This window comes from Sus scrofa, chromosome Y, assembly GCF_054392235.1.
Source record: "Sus scrofa isolate SSC_HxYL_T2T_F1_AM1 chromosome Y, Sscrofa_HxYL_maternal_Yorkshire_Landrace_v2.0, whole genome shotgun sequence".
Classification (NCBI taxonomy): domain Eukaryota; kingdom Metazoa; phylum Chordata; class Mammalia; order Artiodactyla; family Suidae; genus Sus; species Sus scrofa.
In genome coordinates this window covers 16,788,247-16,806,696 of record NC_139402.1, presented here as the reverse complement: position 1 = coordinate 16,806,696, position 18,450 = coordinate 16,788,247, and the positions used below count along the sequence as shown (strand labels likewise).

Below are 18,450 nucleotides of genomic sequence, written 5' to 3'. Positions count from 1 at the left end.
TGTGATGTTTGGTGACATCCTGAGGTGTCCTGTAAAAAAAAGTAGGAGGTGTGTTTTCAGTAGAAAAAAAAATGAAGGAATAATGGAATTACATGTTTATTAAGGGAAAAGAAAGTAAGTCTCTCTTATAGCTTGTTACTCTAAAGGGAAAATAGTGGACAAAGTAAAGTGGATACAGAAAATAATGGAAGGTTTGTGGGAAGTGAACAATGAGAAATAAAACTTATACATTGTCAGGAATGACTAAGTTTAAACTTTCAGTAAACTAATGTAAAACCTGAATTTTAATGTAGTCTCTCTTAAAATAAGGTTTTCTTAAAATATTGCTTTTAGTAAGAGATTATATGAATTTCCCTGCCTTTAATGTGTATGTGCTTTGAAAATCCTTTGTCTCATTCATTAGACAAATAACAAATGTTAAAGAATAATCTATGATTTTGACCATGCATTTTTATAGTATTCCATATATATAATATATATATCATCATATATATACATATGTGTATATATTTGTGTTTAGCAAGTTTGTAAACAAACAAAGAAACAAATAGTTTGTTTACAAACTTGCTAAACACAAATTACAGGAGAAACCATGTCAAATAAAAAATGGGATGGAAAAATTATTCCCTCCTTGCCAGAATTCTGCCACCCTAATGCCCTTGTAACATGGTAAGAGTCTGCTCCTAAATCACAGAAGTTAAGATAACTATGCAATAGCTGTAAATACCACAGTCAGGGCTATGGGAAGTCCAAGAGGGCTGCTTGCTTCTTGCCAGCTCCCTGATGAAACCAATGAAAAAAATGGTTGAAAAATGTGTTTTCCATTTGGGACATACGTTCTACAGTCCTAATAAGGCTATAATGGGTAACTAAATGAGGGTACTTAAAAAAAGAAGCCCTTTATCACAGCCCTCGTTGCTATAACGACCTGTTTGTGCTAGTAAGGCTTTTGCTGAATTTTGTCACGTCTGGGGAATTTTACATGTCACTGACATCCCTTATAATCCCCAAAGACAAGTAATAGTAGAAAATGCACATCATAAATTGAAACTCCAACTTAAAAAAGCAAAAGGGGGGAAGAAGAAGTCTCCTCCACCCTCACAAGATTATTGAGAGAAGTTTGCTTACTTTAAAATTTTTCATGTGCAGTGATCAAGGAGTAATGCCCATAGAACAGCATTATGGCCAGCATATTCCTGGTACCTCCCCATTAGTATACTGGAAATCACCTGAAGAAAACATATGGGAAGGTCCTGATGCTTTAATAACTTGGGGTAGAGGTTATGCTTGTGGTTTCCCATAAATTTTGGCTGCAGCTTTCCAGATTCCTGTAAGGTGTATAAAAAGTGACATGAAGGAAGGCCACCTGTCACATGACTTCTGACTTATGACACTAGGATCTAACCAAATAAGGATGATACCAGCAACCATCTGAGGATGACAACAAGAACCCAAGATACCAAGCCAATAACCTGGGTCCAAGTGAAGGAGACACTTAACATGGCAGAAGAATCCCTGTGTCAGGGAAAGCTACCTATGAATCCTGAAAATCGACACACTGCCACCGTTACTGTCATCACCCTTGCAGTAACTGGGGCTAATGGGGAACAATACAGTCTTTCCTAGACCTCCATTATTGAGAGCTATGAGAGGGGAGGATAAACCTCCGTTAGTATACGTAATGATACACAGATCCTCTCATGTCCAAAAATGTCTACTTTACCAGATATGCGTTTAGAGGGTGCCCCGTGTAATTACACAGGACACATGGTACCCATGCCTTTTTGTCTTAGCCATGCCTTGGAGTTTGCCTACACATAATCAGGTCTGGTTGATAGAAACTCCAAAAGGAACAAGGCGAAAAGTCCCTAGGTTGTTGCTATCAATACTAAGTATTTGCAAAGGAACATAGTCACAAGATGATAAATATGCTAAGCTGTCTGAAACAATTGCTAAACAAGCTCTTTCCTGGATACAGGGAGAAACAGAATGGGATGGTTGCATGGTGAATACACCTTGAGTTTTTGTTGTCTGTTTTTCCTATTCAAAACAATAGGGCAATAAATTGGGGACCTAACAGAGAATTTGGATCTGCTAATAATAAAATTCTTAGGCTGAGAAAAGAGAAAGGGGAACCAATTCTAACTTGCAGACAATTCTAACTTGCAAATACATTGGCCCACATTGGGATTTGCTGGCTCAAAACTAAAAATTGAAAAGGGACCACTGCAAAATACTCAATGGAAATTAGCTGCAGCCTCACAAAGAGTTTCCTTATGGGATGTAAATTATACTATGATAAACAAACGTAATCATCTGAATACCTTTGGATACCTCCCTTATTCATTCTATCTGGATTCAGACTGATGTCTTTGCTTCTTATGTGCTTATGGTAGGAAAAGAGTTATAGGTCTCTTTTACTTCTAGTTCTCAGATATACCATAGACAATGCATGAATTGTTATTTACATCATGTGTTAACAAATAAAACAGGCAAGCATCTATTATGGTGATGTATCCACCTACTGCAATCTGGCTAAATGTACCTCCTGCTGAACCTTGGGAACAAAACCCCACGTTACCTAATTTACACAATGTATTTCAGAAGATCTTCTACAGAGGGGAAAAAAAAATGATTGCTTTGATTCTTGGAGCTATATTTGCTATTATTGGAATGATAATAACTTCATTTGGTCCTGGGCTTTTATTTGTAGGACGTATTTTGATGACTTATTCCATTTAATTTCTAGTGATTGGTGTGTTCATTTGATCTCTTTTTTTTCCATGATTCAGTTTGGCTGGCTGCGCGGCTCTAGGAAGCTGTGCATTTCTTCTAGGTTGTCCAATTGGTTAGCATATAATTGCTCATAGTATTCTCTTATGGCTTTGTGTATTTCTGCAGTGTGTGTTGTAATTTATCCTCTTTCATTTCTCATGTTATTTATTTTGGCTTTTGTCTCCCCTCTTCTTTGTGAGCCTGGCCAGGGGTTTGTCAATTTTGTTTGCCTTTTCAAAGAACCAGCTCTTGGTTTTATTGCTTTATCCTATTATTTCTGAATGTTTTTATTGTGTCCCCTGATGATCTTTGATTTCCTTCCTTCAGCTGACTTTAGGTTTTGTTTGTTCTTTTTCTAATTCATTTAGATGTCGGGATAAGTTTTTGATTTGTGATTTGTCTTCTTTTTTGAGGACGGCCTGTATAGCTATGAATTTCTCCCTAGACACTGCTTTTGCAGCATCCCATAGGTGGAATGGTTGTGTTTGCATTGTCGTTTGTCTCAAGGTATTTTTTAATTTGCTTCTTAATTTCCTCATTGCCCCATTGGTTTTTGAGTACCATGTTGTTTTGTCTTCATACAGTCTGTTTTTTTCTCATTTCCTTTCCTGTGGTTGATTTCTAGTTTCCTGCCCTTGTGGTCATAGAACATACCCAAAGTAAATTCTATACTCTTAAATTTGTTGTGGTTAGTTTTGTGCTCCAGTGTGTGATCAATCTTTGAGAAAGTTCTATCAGAACTTTCTGATTAATGTATAGTCTGATTAATTTGGATGAAGTGTTCTGAAAAAGTCAATTAAGTCTGATATTGCTATTGTTCTCTTTAGAATCTCTGTTGCTTTATTGATCTTTCTGTCTAGATGTTCTGCCCATTAATGTGTAAGGTCTCCTATTATGACTGTATTCTCATCAATTTCTCCTTTTATGTCTGTTAGCATTTGTGGTATGTATCTGGGTGCTCCTATATTAGGGGCATGTATATGAATGATGGCAATAACTTCTCCTTGAATGGATACTTTTACCATGAAATTGCATTGTTAGTTTTTTATTGTTATGTCCCCAAAACAATATGTTTTTCCCACTGTATAGCCTGCGGACCCAGCTGCATATACATGGATACATAAATATTTCTCCCATTATCATGCTCCATCATAAGTGTCTAGACATAGTTCTCAGTGCTACAGAGCAGGATCTCATTGCTAATCCATTCCCAAAGCGATAGTTTGCACCTGGAAACCCCATGCTCCAAATCCATCCCACTTGCTCCCCCTCCCCCTGGGCAACAAGGCTATTCTCCAAGTGCATGATTTTCTTTTCTGTGGAAAGGTTCCTTTTTGCTGTATATTAGAGATCAGATATGAGTGGTATCATATGGTATTTGTCTGTCTTTTTCTGACTGCCTTCACCCAGGATGAGAGTCTCTAGTTCCATCCAAGTGGCTGCGTATGGAGTTGCTTTGTTCTTTTATGGCCAAGTAGTATTTCATTGTGTATATATATACCACATCTTCCTAATCCAACCATCTGTTAATGGACATTTGGGTCGTTTCCATGCCTTGGCTATTGTGAATAGAGCTGCATTGATCATGCGGGTGCAGGTGTCTTTTTTTAAGGAAAGTTGTGTCTGGATGTGTGCCCAAGAGTGGGATTGCTAGGTCATATGGTAGTTCTATGTATAGTTTCCTGAGGTACCTCCATAGTGTTCTCCATAGTGGGTGACCCAGCTTGCATTCCCACCGATAGTGCAGGAGGGTTCCCTTTTCTCCACACCCCTTCCAGCACTTGTTACTTATGGACTTAGTGATGATGCCCATTCTGACTGTTGTGAGGTGGTATCTCATGGTAGTTTTTGATTTGCGTTTCTCTACCAGTCAGGGATGTTGAGCATTCGTTCAAGTGCTTGTTGGCCATGTGCATATCTTGCTTGGAGAGATGTCTATTCAGGTCTCTTGCCCATTTGTCCATTGGGTTGTGGGCTTTTTCCGGTTGAATTGGATGAGTTGTTTGTATATTTTAGAGACTAAGCCCTTGTCAGCTGCATCACCTGAAACTATATTCTCCAATTCAGCCAGTTGTATTTTTGTTTTTGTTGTGGTGTCCTTTACTGTGCAAAAGCTTGAATAGGTCCCACTGCTTTATTTTTTCTTTTATTTCTGTTGCTTTGGGAGACTTACCTGAGAAAACACTCATAAGGTTGAGGACGGAGACTCTTTTGCCTATATTCTCTTCCAGGAGTTTTATGGTGTCTTGTTTTACATCCAGGTCTTTCAGCCATTTTGAGTTTATTTTGGTCCATGGTGTGAGGGCGTGTTCTAGTTGCACTGATTCCCTTGTAGCTTCTATGATTCCCAGGAATTCTTGCTGAATAGACTGTCTCTTTCTCATTTTATGTTCTTGCCTCCTTTGTCAAAGATTAATTGACCAGAGGTGTCAGGGTTTATTTCTGGGTTATCTATTCTGATCCATTGGTCTGTCTGTCCGTATTGGTACCAGGAACACACTGTCTTGATGACTGTGGCTTTGTAAAATGGCTTGGGTTCTGGGAGAGTTACACCTCCAGTTTTGCTTTAGCGATTCTGGGTCATTTGTGGTTGCCTATAAATTCGTGGATTGTTTGTTCTTGTTTTGTGAAAATTGGCATTGGTAATTTGATAGGGATTGCATTGAATCTGTAGATCGCTTTGGGTAGTATGGCCGTTTTTACAATGCTAATTTTTCCAACCCAGGAGCATGGAGTACCTTTCCATTTCTTTTCATCTTCTTTAGTTTCCTTGATTAATGTTTTATACCACTCAGGACATAGGTCCTTAGCCTCCTCGGGCAGGTGTATTCCCAGGTATTTGATTTTTGGAGGTGCAGTTTTAAAACGAAGTGTGCTTGTGTATTCCTTTTCAAAACGTTCGTTTTGAGTATACAGATATGCGATTGATTTCTGAATGTGAATCTTATATCCTGCTACTCTCCTGAGTTTGTTGGTAACTTTGGTTTGAGCCTTTTGGGCTTGTCTCTATATAGCATCGTGTCAAAAAGCCCTTTAAGAGACTCCTGCTTTATGATAATTTGACAAGTGTGTCCTTCCACTAGGACCTGTTCTGATAAAAAACACTCCTGGCCCTCCTGTGGTATTGAAACCCTTTTGTCTAAAACTATTCCTCTCTTTCCCCTTTTGTATTTTGGTTGTAATTAGAAGGTGAGCAATCCGATCCCCTTTTTTAATTTTCCGTGGGACCATCATGGAAACCATCATCTGTTCTCTATCATCCCCTATATTACCCAATAGCCTACTGGGAACACAACCCCCTTGTTCTGTTAGCCCTGGCCTTCCTTCTATAAAGCCTACAGTATCCACTGATAATAGTTTTTCCAATTCAGTTGTAATAGAGGTAGGAATTTCCCTAGAAAGGAGAATCCATGCAGACTATTGTGATGTTGAACATTCCTGCTGAGCATAGTCCCAGGGAATCCTGCCTCCTTGGTTGAGAGTTTGGCTCTGGTTCTGATTAGGGGAAGCTTCCTTGATTGATGGGGCTGGAAGCTTGCCCAGGAGGAGTTTCATGACAAGGGTGTTCCATCCATATGAAAGATGCACTGGCATTGATTCACCCAATAATTTCCTTCCTTACATCTTGGACATACTCCGGGCTGCTTTTTATTGTTACTAGAAGCTGACAAAACTCTGTGAAAGGAAGGTCGGGCTCCTGACATTGTTTTTTCAGTATGTCCTGTCTTGCCACAATTAAAACATTTTTCTGAAAAAATGTTTATCAACTTTTAAATTAGCCACTGCTTGGGCTAGCATTGGGGCCTTAAAGGACTGCCTCCGCACTCCCTGACAGGCTTTAATATATTGGGCAAGGTTAGCTTTTACTTTTAAAAATCCTATGGCCATTTTGAGATCAGTGTTTGCATGTTCATATGCTCACAATTGCGAAATAGTATCATACACCTCAGAGTGAGTAATTTGTCATTTTCATGCTTCTTGAACTTGAGCTAGAAATTCAGTATAAGGTTCCTTAGGGCCATGTAGGATGTTTTGAAAAGAAGAATTTCTTTGACCCTTAGATTCAATTCTACCCCATGCTGGTAAGCAACATTGTCTAATCTGCTCAATAGCCAAATCCTTCATTCTCACTTGAGCCTGAAGATTACTCCAAGGACCAACCCCTAACAATTGTTCTGTTGTAATTGGAAGATTTCAAGCCTGATTATGACTAGCAGGAACCTGGGCATGACCTTGCCACCCAGACTTAAACTTCAAATATTCACTAGGTGGCAGCATAGCATGGGTTAAATGATGCCAATCAGAAGGAATCACATGATTTCCTTCAGCTACTCCCTACATGATTCCTTTTGTAAAGAGAGAATTAACACCATAGTTTTGCATGGCCTGTTTTAATTCTTTATGAATTTTAAAAGGAAGGGCTCATGAATGAACTCATAAATTCCATCAGCATTGGTGGGATCAGCCTCTGGAACCATTGCCTCCCTGACAGTTACTGGAAGGACTAGATGTGTAGCCTCCTAATCGCCTTCCCTTCAAGCTTGTAAAATTCCCTGTTGAATGGCTGATAGATGGTGCTCAGGGGTAATGCTCATTTTCCTTACAACCTGACAAGAAGGAGAGGCTTGATGAGTCCTCCGCACCTCACTCCTTATAGGAAGCACCTGGAGAATATCAACATAAAAAATTGGAGCCAAAGGCTCAGGATCCAAAGATTCTCTATCACAAATTTGTTCAGGGATGGCATATTTAGGTTCCTCAACACAGGCGTAACCTCCGTTTCTCTTCCTCCTCTAAGTTCTCTGTAGTCTGTAGAGGTTCTAACCCTGATTTCATTAAGCTCCAAGTACTCCAAATGGACCCTGGGATCAGAGCACCCTTATCAAGCCATATCTTAAGTTCCATTCCTACCTTTGCCCATATTTTTAAATCTAATGTTCCTAACAGGAAATCAAACACAATGTTTCTTACTAGGCTGAAAAACTCCCAAAAGCCTACTTTCACTTGTTTTTGCACCCCCTCCTTTAAGGAGTTGTCCTAACAGACAAATGTAAGGACAACACTTCCCTGCAATTACATTAGTTCCCATGTTACCCCATAAATACCTGAGCGAGGGGACTTACCCTCAGGATTTCTTTAGCTTTTCCATGCAAAATTCTTCCCTTCCTCTCAGGGCTCCACAGCTCTTCCAGGGAATGAAACTCCACTGCTGTCATGGCCCTTCATTCTTCAAGCCCCAAGTTGGGCAGTGCTTGATGAGACCAGCTCAGCAGGTGAGGGCTGAAGAATGGGCACTGTGAAACTTAAGAAAAAATTAACATAAAGCAAGACACAGAGACATTTACCTTAGTTAAAGGAGGGAACCCTGGATGACTCGAGGTCTCAGAGACCAAGAGCACCACCTCAAGAAACCGCACTGCTTTTACTGTGCTCTTTGGGAGTTCATCAAGTGAGGTGGGGGTTGTAGGTTCAGGATATAGTCTTTTTATATTATCTTAAAGTTTTTTATTATATAAAAATCACACAGCTGGTAGCTGGTTAAGCTATTACCTTGAGCTTTAGGCAATTAGCAATCATTAGCATTTGAGGAATCTTGGCATTAACTCTCCATACATAGCTTCTAGAGAATCATCATAGTGGTTCTGCAGAGGGCATGCCTCTCTGGAGCACCCCAGCTTGCCTAGGTTTTCACTTCCTTCTCCTTGCTGATGAATTTTCTGCTAATGACTGACAGCTAGAAATCCCCCTGGGGCCATGAGCCTCCTCTTTCTCTTATGTTGATGGGACTTATCATGCTGTGCAAATGGCATGCCAACCTGCACCAGTCTGGCATGCCTAGGCCAATGCATTATATCCCCTTTCAGCTGGCTGCATGACAAATTTATGCCTTTTGGTCTTTGTCCTTACACCTAAGTTATTTGTCAGCATGGCAACTGATTTTCAAGCAGGAACATGGGGTAAAGTAAAGCAGGACTAGATGGAGTTTACAGCATAGAAAAGAGAAGCAAAGAGGCCAAGATAATGTTGTAGAAGCATGTCTCCTGACCACAAATATACTAAGGCCCCCAAAAAGCTTTGCAAACCAACCCTTTCCTGGATACATGGAGAAAAAGAATGAGATGATTGCATAACTCATATACCTCAAGTTTTTCTCTTCAAAACAGCAGGCGTATAAATTGGAGACCTAACAGAGAATTTGGATCCACTGATAGTAAAATTCCTTGGCAGAGAAAATGGAAAGGAGGCTTTCAGACAAATTCTAGCTTGCAAATACATCGGCATGCTTTGGGATTGGCTGGCCCAGAGCTAAAATTTGGAAAGGGCCCCTGCAAAATTCTCAATGGAAATTAGCCACAGCCTTACAAAGGGTTTCCCTGTGGGCTGAAAATTACACTTGTGATAAACAAAGGTAATCATTTGGATACTTTGGATACCTCCCTTATTCTTTCTAGCTTGGTTCAGACATGGGCTTTTGCTGCTTGTTGTGCTTATGGGAGGAAACGAGATACAGGTCTCTTTTAATTCCAGTCCTCCAATATGTCATATTCAATGCACAAATTGCTATTTACATCATTGTGTTAACAATATAACAGGCATCCATCTATTATGACTATGTATCAACCTACTGCAATCTGGCTACCTCTAAATTTCCCTGAATCCTGAGAACAAAACACCACATTCCCTATTTTACATAATATATTTCAAAAGATCCTCTATAGAGGAAAAAGAATGCTTCATTTGATTTTGGGGGCTGTATATACTATTATTGGAATAATGCTTCAGTAGCTAAGGCCGCTATAAGCCCTGTCTCAGGAGGTTCAAAACACATACCTTTGTAAATAATCTTGTTCAAAACTCATCACAATCATGGCATGAGCAACATCCCATAGGCCTGTCCTTCTGAGATGAATTGGATCATTTAGAAGATGCAATTTTTTTGGATGGTAAGTAATTGGAATGTACACATATATGAATAGATTTCCCTGTCATTACACTATAACTACTTCCTTTACCATAGCTCTTAAATGTAATAACAGCCTTTCCAATTGGGAAAAATTAAGGCTCATGTTCTGGGAGCCTGTGGTGAACATCATGCTGCCCTAGATTTTTTGGCTTTACAAAAACACCTGCAATGATTCAGTTCTATGCAATTGGAAACTGCTAAGGATCAGGTTATTAAAATTATCTCATCACAGTTCCAGGCTTTAGATCCTTGCAACTGTTTGGAAAATCCAAACATTTCCTTTTTTATTGGTCTGACACCATCTTTATATTTTTTTCTTGTTTGTGCAGTTTGCAGAATCAGATTGATCCATAGAAACCAAATGGACACTCTGCAATCAAAATGTAGCTATGCCTATTCTTAGGCAAAAACTAAATAAAAAAGGGGAAGATGTTGGAGACCACTGAACTGCTGAACTCTGCAGGAAGCAAACTTGCTACTTACAAAAGCAGGAAGCCCAGGAAGGCCTGTCATGGTAAAAGCCCAATAAGCATGTCTGCCAAGCCAGAGATCTAAAGTGCAGGGTCTCCTGTCAAAATAAAATAAGGGGCTTATACATTAACTATGCTCTCCTTTAGGCAGCTGCACTGTATCCTAGAGGTATACACCTGTGATTTTATTGCTAGTCGTCTCCCTAAATCTCACTAAGAGACAGCTTTGACACTCCCCATGCCTGCTTTTGCTCATGAAGCTAAACAGGTCACTTTCCCTAATAAAAGTCTTGTGGGCTAAAGCCTAGGGACCTTTCTTCAGTGGAACAGAGTGCCTCCTGGTCCCCTGTGTTTGATGTGTGAAAGAGTCTCTTGTGTTTGATATGCTGCACAGCCCCTCTTTCAGGATCTCTTGTTGACCTGCAGCAGTTATTGATGTCTTTTGTCTTTTTTAGGCCAGCACCTGAGACATAGGGAAGTTTCAGGCTAGGGGGTCAAATCAGAGTTGTAGCTGCCAGCCTATGCCCCAGCCACAGCTACTCCACACCCGAGCCTTGTCTGTGACATACACCACAGCTCATGGCAATGCTGGATCCTTAACCCACTGAGCAAGGCCAGTGATTGAACCCACATTCCCATGGATCCTAGGCAGGGTTGTTAACCACTGAGCCATGTTGGGAATTCCATGCACCACATCCTCTCAATCCATTCATCAGTTGATGGACTTTTAGTTGGTTTCCTAGTCTTGACTATTATGAATAGTGCTTCAGTGAACATGGGGATGTATGCATGTTTTTCAAGGCATGTTTGGTTGTCTGGATATTTGCCTCAGAGTGGGATAGATGGATCGTGTGGTAAGTAGTTCTCTATTAGGTTTTCTGAGGTACCTCCATTCTGGTTTCCATAGCGGCTGTACCAATTAACATTCCTACCAACAGTGAAGGAGTGTACCCTTTTCTCCACACCGTCTCCAGCCTTTGTTTTTTGTTGACATGTTACTGATGCCATTCTGACCAGGGTGAAATGGGACCTCATAGTTTGATTTGCATTTCCCAAATAATAAATGATGTCAAAAATATTTTTATGTTCCTGTTGACCATCTGTCTATCTTTGGAGAAATATCTATTCAACTCTCCTGACACTGAAATTTTTTTTTTCTATTGAGTTTTCCATGTTTGCATATTTTGGAGATTAAGCTCTGCTTGGTTACAACATCTGCTCCCACTGTGTAGCTTGTCCTTTTTTTCTTTCTTTTTCTTAATGATTTGCTTGGCTGGCCCAAAAGCTTATAAATTTGATTTTATTTTTATTTTTAAATGCCACAGATTTATTTTTGTTTTGACTTCCATTGCTTTGGGAGACTGACCTAAGGAAACATTTGCATGGTTGATGTTTTGCCTATGTTGTCTTCTAGGAGTTTTATGGTGACTTAAGCTATGTTTAAGTCTCTAAGCCATGTTGAGTTTATTTTTGTGCTTGGTGTGAGGGTGTGTTCTAGTTTCATTGGTTTACATGCAGCTGTCCTGTTTCCCCAGCACCACTTGCTGAAGACCCTGTCTTTTTGCCAGATTCTTGCTTCCTTTGTTAAAGATGAACTGACCATACGTGTCTGGCTTTATTTCCATGGGTCGCTTCCATGCCAATTGTCTGTCTGTCTGTTTTGGGACCAGTACCACTCTGTATTGAGGACTGTGGCTGTGTAGTAGTGCCTGAAGTCTGGGAGAGTTCTGCCTCCAGCTTGGTTATGGTTCCTCAGAATTGCTTTGGTAATTCTGGGCCTTCAATGGCTCCATATCTATTTTTGGATTGTTTGTCTAGTTCTGGGACAAATGTCATGGGAAATGGGATAGGGATTGCAACGATTCTGTAGATTACAGGGGTAGTATTAACGATGTTAATTTTCCCAGTCAAGTAGTAGAAAGTATCTTTACCTTTCTCCGAAATCTCTGTAAATCCCTGGGTGAATGTTTTATGGTTCTCAGCATACAAGTCTTTCCCCACCTCGGTCATGTTTATTGTTAGGTGTTTAAATTTAAATATTACTAGGTGATTTTAAATGATATTTTATTTTTATATTCCTTTGCTAGTATTTCACTTTTCGTATACAGAATGTAACCAATTTCTGAATGTTAACCTGGTATTGTGCTACTTTGCCGAATTCATTGATCAGTCTGAGTGAGTGTTTGTGTGGAGTCCTTAGGATATTCGACATATTGTATCATGTCTTCTGCAAACAGTGACAATGGGAATTCTTCTCTTCCAGGTTGAATACATTTTCTTTCTTTTGTTTGTCTCATTGCTGTGGCTAGGACTTCCCCTATTATACTGACTGAAAGTGGTGAGTGGGCAGGCTCATCGGGTTCCAGATTTTAGTGTGAAGGTCTTCAGCTTTTCTGTGTTTAGCATTATATTGGCTGTGGTTTTGCCATAACTTGGTTTTATTATGTGAAGATATGTTCTCTCTATACCTGCTTTGGTAAAAGTTTTTTATCGTGAATGGATGTTGGACTTTGTCAAATGGTTTTTCTGCATCTACAGAGGTGATCATATGGTTTTTGGTTTTTCTTTCCTTAATGTGGTGTATGATGCTTTTTGATTTGTGTATTCTGCACCATACTTGTGGACTTGGGATGAGAATTCCATATGAGGTGAGGGTGCCCTAACCACAATCACGGGTAATGGTAATGCCAGATTCGGAACCCACTGAGCAAAGCCAGGGATGGATCCTCCATCTTCATGGACACTAGTTTGAGTCCTTTCCACTGACCTACAGCTGGAACTCCAAGTCTATTTTTTCTATTGTGTCATTGAGTATTCTTGGTTTATTGATTTTCTCTCTACAGTATCTGTCCATTGAGGTGAGCCTCCTACTCTTATTGCATTCCAATCAATTTCTCCTTGTATGTTTTTTAGTATTTGTTTTCTGTGTTTGGGTGCACCGATATCAGGGGCATACGTACTGATGCATATAATATTATCTTCTTGAAAGGATCCTTTTGTCCTTAGACCATGTCCTTCTTTGTCTTTCTTTATGGCCTTTGTTTTGCAGTCTATTTTGTCTGATCTGAGTGTTGCAAGTCCTGCTTTTCTGTCTTTTCCATTCATATGAAATATCTTTTAACATCCCCTAATTTCCAATCTTTATGACTCTTTTGTCCTAAGGGGAATCTCTTCCAGACAGCATATTATCAGCTCTGTTTTGGTTTGTTCATTTGTTTGTTTGTTTGCTGGTCTTCAGGGTCACACCCTTAACATATGGCAATTCCCAAGCGTGGGGTGAAATAAGAGTTGTAACATCTGGCCTATGCCCCAACCAGAGTAATGGGGGAATCCACATGCTTTCTACCATGCTCATACTAAGGGAAGCTGTACCTCCATTCTGTATTACACTAACAAATAAAGCCTTATGAACCTTAAAATCCAAAAGGGTGTGAATCAATATCTCTTCCCAGGGACTTTAGCATCAGGGATAATATTTATAGGGCCTGCTAAATATGCATGATCTTCTAGACTGGCAGATGTTAGAGTTGATTGAAGAGGAGTTAGTGCTGCTTTGACAGCTAAGGGTTTATTTAAACTCTCATCAAGAAAGGGATTCGTCAGAGGGGAAGACGAAGCAGAAGATACGGGCTCTCTTTATGTTCCATCAAGGGTTCCAAAACATGCCTTACAAGTCCCCATGTGGAAAAAAAAAAAAAAAAAAGAAAAGAGAAGCGCAAGACTGATGGGCTTGCTTTAAATTTTCCCCAAAAATTCCCGACATTCTGTGTCTATAGTTCCCTCACCTGGAGACCAAGGGTTATAATTTATCACACTTTCTAACAATTCCTCTAGCTTTGACTCTGTTACTGAAGCCCCAGAATTTTTAAACATGCATTTAAGCAACTCAATATAATGTTGAAGTCCTTGTGATTGAGTCTGTCCCATTGTTATCCTGGTGCATAGTTTCTACTTGTCAACTCATGGTCGCAACTCCATCCAGTGCAAGGCTACCCACTTTGCTGTCTGAAGTTTAATTCCTCCTGCTCTTGGGAGACCTTTGCTTTTCCTCTGCTCATGGAAGAACTTTTTACTCTTGTTACAGTTCATAAGAGGCCTTTTCTTCCAGACCCATATTTGGCACCATTCTGCTTTGTCCTGCACTGCAGGTCAAGTGGAGATCATTCAAGAGGGACTGCAAGGCATTTAAAACACAGGAGACTCTTTTGCATTCTAAAAGTGGGGAACCAGGAGGCACTCTGTTTCTCTGACCAAAGGCCCCTATGCTTTAGCCTAAAGACCTTTTATTAGGGAAAATGATGTGTTTAGGTTTGTGAGCAAAAGCAGGCATAGGGAGTGTCAAAGCTATTCCTTAGTGACATTTAAGGAGACTACTAGCAATAAAACTCACAGGTGTATACATCTAGGACATAGGTTAGTTGCCTAAGGAAAAAAAAACAGTTAACATATGAAACCCTTATTTTATTTTGAGAGGAGACCCTTCACTTTAGAACTCTGTGTTGGCAAGCTTGCTTCTATGGATGTGCAACCTCAAGCATCCCTTGGCTTCTCATGCTTTTACATGTACCAAGTTTGCTTTCTTTCTTTACTTTTTTTTTGTTCCTTTATCGTTTTAGGGCCACCCCCATGCCATATGGAGGTTCCCAGGCTAGGGGTCTAATCAGAGCTATAGCTGCCAGCCTATGCCAGAGCCCCAGCAATACCAGATCTGAGCTGCATCTGTGACATACAACACAGATCACAGCAGTGCCAGAGCCTTAACCCAGTGAGTGAGGCCAGGGATCAAACCCCACCCTCGTTTCCCAGTCAGATTCATTTCTGCTGAGCCACGAGGGGAACTTCCCCAAGTTTGCTTTCTACAGAGTTCATCAGTCCAGCAGTCTCCAACATATACCCTGCTCTTAGATGGGAAGAATCAATACAGTCAAAATGAGACTACTACCTATAGTAAGCTTCAATGCAATCCCTATCTAACTGCAGTTACTTTCTTCAGAGAAATAGAAAAAAAATTACAAAATTTGCATGGAACCACACAAGACATCAAATAGCCAAAGTAGCATTGAAAAGAAAAAAAAATGGAACTAGCAGGATCAGGCTGACTGATTTCAGAGTATACTGCCAAGACACAATAATCAAACCAGTATGGCACAAGCCCACAAACAGAAATATAGATCAATGGACTAGGTTCAAAAACCCAGAATGAAACCCAAGAAGCTACGATCCACTCATCTGTCACAAAGGAGTCAAGAACATAGAGTGGAGGAATGGTAGTCTCTTCAGTAAATGGTGCTAGGAAATCTGGGCAACCATTTAAGAGAACAAGATTACAACATCTTTGAAAACAACACATAAAAGTAAACTCAGGATGGATTAGAGACCTAAATATAAGGCCAGATACCATAAAACTGCTAGAGGAAAGCATAGGCAAAATGATCTTTGACGTCAATCACAGCAAGGTCTTGTTTTATCCACCACCTAAAATCATGACAATAAAGGCAAAAATAAAATGGGTGTTTTGTGTGGCTGGCCTCATTGCACTACAGTAGAAACTGAAGAAATATTGTAAAAAACCTACATTTATATTTTTACTTGCTATATGTGGTGAAATCAATACTTCAAGAGACATTTACAGCATTGAATGCAGGTATAAGAAAAGAAAAATCTGGGAGTTCCTATTGTGGCTAGGTTCTCATTAAGGCCCCCGTGGTGTCTTTGAGGATGCAGGCTTGATTTCCAGCCTTGCGTAGTTGGTTAATGACCCAGCATTGACATAAGTTATGAGAGAGGTGGCATAATCAAGCTCAGACCCAGAGCTGCCACGGCTGTGGTGTGAGCTTGTAACTGAAGCACTGATACAACCCCTAAGACTTGAACTTCCATATGCCAGAGGTGCAGATGTAAAAAGGAAAACAGAGAAGGATCTAAAATCACTCATATTGTCCCTACTAGGAAACTAAAAAGAGAGGAAAAAAGTACGGAGAGAAAAGGAAAGAACATTCGAGCAGTTATCAATAAAGTGGAATCAGGAGGTTTCTAGAGAATAATCAGCAAAACAAATGATATTTCTTTGAAAGATTAATAAAATACTTAAGACTGTAACTTGGATATGAAGAAACACGATGAGACCCTAAATATTAATATCACAATTGTAATAAGAGACTCAGCTACAGACTGCATGGACATGAAAAGAACAATAAAGTAATATGTGAACAACTTTATGCTCACATATTTAACAGCCTATAAGAGACTGATCAGTTCCTTGATAGAAAAAAATCTGTCACACAAGAAGAAATAGATAGGAGGCCTAAGCCTATGTCTATTAAACAAATTAAATTAATAATTAATCATGATAAAAATGAAGACATCCCCAAGGCTTCAAGAGATTACCAGAAAATTCCACCAAACATTTAAAGTAGAAATGATAAACTTTCCACAATATCTATCAGAATATAAAGCACAGAGTGTAACTGCTGTGTTTTCCTAGTAGTCCAGCACTGTCCTGCTACAAATAGCTGAAAAGATTCTTGGAAATGAAAACAACACAAAAATGCCTCTCATAAACCCAGATGAAAAATCCTCCGTGACAAATTAGCAGTCATCTTAGGTATGCCTCTTCAAATTTCTGAGGTGAAATAATACCACTTCAACAGATTGAAAGGAAATTTCATATGATCAGAGCAGTGTAGAAAAGACATGTCACCTATCCAACACCTATTGATTATACAAGACTAGCTGAACTAGGAATTAACTTAAATTCATAATGTCATAAATGTCTAGCACAAAACACCCATAGCTACCATATTCAAGAATGAGAAGCTTAAAAGTTGCCCATGAAGCAAATCACCGTCTCTCGCCATTTCCACTTAACACTGCACCAGAAATCTCAGCTAAGGCAAGAGTACTAGAAAATGAAATTAAATGTGTGAAGCAGAGCAAATGAAATACTCTTTGTTTGCAGATGTCCTAACTGTCTTGGTAGGAAATGCCAAAGATTGATCCGTAAATACTTCTGGAAGTAATCTGTAATTATAATAAACTGGCAGGATTCAAGGTTCTTATAGGTTAATTAGTTTCCAACCATGGAGAAGAGGAATTTTGAAATTGCAAACAAAATATATTTACATGCTCAACCCTCTAAATACTGAAAGTAAGTATAAGTGTTACAAAATAGCCACAAATCTATATGAGGAAACGATGAACATCTGATGAAAGAAATGAGTGGAAAGTAAAAGAAATTAAAGGAAATTAAAATAAGTGCATGAGTAGGCTTTATTAGAAAGACCAAAGCTGACCAAGAAGTCACTTCTTCCCAAAGCGACCTCCAGATTCCATACAATTCAAATCAAAGTGGCAGCAAGTTAGTTTATGAACATTAACATCCTTATTATTCAAAATGTTAGACAGTGTGGTAAAAGACCCAGAGTAGCTAATGCAGTGCTGAAAAAGGGCAAAGCTGGAGGACTGATGTATTAGACTTTGCAAGACAGTGTGGCACTTATGAAAGAAGAGACACATTTGTTGGAAAAACACCACAGAGCCCAGAAGAAGCCCTCCTCAAACCCAGTCAACTGCTCTTTGACACAAGAACAGAAGTTACCCAGAGGTGAAAAGGCAGTCTCTACAGGATGTGGTGATGGAACAAGAAAAACTTCTAGGCAAAATTTTTACATTGTCCCCCCCCCCCAAAAAAAAAGTGGACCACAGACCTCAATTTTAAGAGGTAAAACCATATAACCTCTATACGGTAACAATAAGAAATGATAAAAAAATCTGTTTGTAGCGATTTTTTTTTTTACATTGAGCACCACAAACATGATCCATGAGAGAAATCCATGGGCAGGTTTGATTTCATTCATGAAAAAAACAATTGGAAAAAAATTCTCTCTATGACAAGTAATGTCAACAGATAAGAAGGCAAGCTTCTTATACTAGGAGAAAATACTTGCAAAAGACATATCTAAAAAGATCCTTATCAAAAATATACCCCAAAAACCCCCTTAAATCTCAACAATAAGGAAAAAAGAAACTGGTTAAACGACAAATCAAGGACCTTAACAGACACCTCAGCAAAAAAGAACACAGATGGTAGAAGGCATATGTAGAGAGGCTCCACATGATATGTAGTCAGAGAAATGCAACTTTAAGTAACTAGGGGCTGTCAGAATGACCAAAATATTGGACACTAACACCAAGGGGTGGTGACGATGTGAAGCAAATGAGACAGACCTTCACCGCAGGTGG

The 18,450-nt window shown here is 39.4% G+C and overlaps 1 pseudogene; it reads left to right on the top strand.

Moving 5' to 3' along the window:
* The first annotated feature begins 1,500 nt into the window (after positions 1-1,500).
* LOC146394407 (small ribosomal subunit protein uS5 pseudogene) overlaps positions 1,501-18,450 on the top strand; it is a 53,996-nt pseudogene continuing 37,046 nt past the window's right edge.